Here is a 1,863-nt window from a genome sequence, read left to right as displayed (position 1 = left end):
AAAATTTGTGATAAGCTGTGCAAATGTTCGAATTTTTTTTGACATGTTACCAGGGCAGTAATAACGAAATTACAATTAACGAAATGACAGTGATTTCTTCCTTTTTTCAAAAAGGAACTGTAATTCCATTACATTTAAAATGGTGTATGTAATTCTATCGACCCAAAAATTATTCGTTACTTGTTCCTTATTTCACGCTCCAGAGTGGCATTTAATTTTTCGTTTCTCTCTTGACAACTGAGGAAATTGAAGTTTTTAGACAATCTTAACAGACATTTCCATTTTTTCATATCTTTATTCATCCTAATGAAAAAGAAGCCCAGGGCTGAAAATTTGTCTAACTTCTAACAACAATGAATGGTTTGGGTTTGTGATTTCTAATCTTGTTATAGTTGAACTCCTTTCTTGATTATATCTCCCTATTCAAATTCTTTTGAACTGAAAGACCTGGCTCAGAGCAGCATATTATTTTGACTTGAGCATGTTGCAACAAATTTCTTAACTCTCCACGCCTTCATTCATGGCTTTAGGCACTGGGTTCTAACAGGGAAGTTTTATAAGCTCAAGANAAAAGGAGGAGCTTAAGGCAGAGAAGAGGAGGGGCTTAAAGCGTGTGTTTCAACTCTGTAGTAACTTGTTGGAGAGTAGAGTCTCTCTTTGGGATCAGGGTGTGGCTCTCTCATGTCGATGCTTTTGTTCGTATACATGTTTACATAAATGAAAAGAGCGGACAATGACCAAAAAATGAGATAAAACTCACGCAACCTTAAAAGATTTCAAGGATTTTAGAAAGAAAAAACTGTGTGTCTAATCTTATCCTCGACACCCGGTATTTCAAATAACAAGGAACAAAAGTAAACTGAAGTCAACAAAGCAGTATTTTTACGTTGGTTTCTGAAAAAATAAATTCCAATGTCACCTAACTTACTATAACTTTTTCTGGATTCGAAATCCCAACCCTAATGTATCTATTTTGACCGTTTTTTCAATATGCCTATTGCATCACAAGCTTCAAAAGGCATGAGGCATGTTATCTCAATAGGATTGATACTGTTGAAGTAGTTCAAATTTTGAAAAGAGAGTAATGCAATGCTAGGCAAATAAACAATATCAATGCTCATTAGCATAACACGCTGGCAACAAAACTTTAGATTTGAGGACTATTTGAAACAAAAATGCAACATGTTATAAAATTTGGCTTCTTGGATCTTGGAGGCTGCGCCCGTCAAGGATCATCTTTCATGCTTGTACTCTTCTACTAGAGAGCCTTAACCAATGCTTTGAAATTGGCGTTTCTCGGAACTAAATGTTGTACTCACCCATCAAAGCAGCTACACTAGCGGCATTGACTAGCCCTCTAAGGAATAGCAAAATCCTAGGAGTGGTGACCATCAATGTATGTAACTAGATTTTAAGCGCATGTACATAACATCAACCCTAAAAGCAAGAGTTTTAATCATGCTGGTTACCACTTGTGAAATATATGACAAGCCTGGCCCACAATACTCAGCTAGTTTATTCAAATAAACAAAAAAAGGACTTGAGGCAAGATCAAAATGAGATAGATGCATGAAGTGGGTGTTGGGGAAGATTTGAGACCTACTGAAATAATGCCATGTTGAACTTGAGCATAATGCCCATTCGCTCTGCAAACGAGTCCACCTGGATAGCTCGCCCTGCACACTCTAGATTTTGATTCCTCTACGATCTGATGTCTGCACAGTAGGGCTTGTTAAGTGAACGCGTTCATGAACAACTGACGCTATTCCATGGAGTAAAATCAAAGACAATATGCCCAGCCAAACCGCACTGTGCATGCATTGAATTTTAACATTATTTGATTTTAACTTGTCTAAGCAAATA

The sequence above is a fragment of the Tigriopus californicus genome, chromosome 8, assembly GCF_007210705.1.
Source record: "Tigriopus californicus strain San Diego chromosome 8, Tcal_SD_v2.1, whole genome shotgun sequence".
NCBI lineage: Eukaryota > Metazoa > Arthropoda > Copepoda > Harpacticoida > Harpacticidae > Tigriopus > Tigriopus californicus.
Note: the sequence above shows the minus strand (reverse complement) of the source record.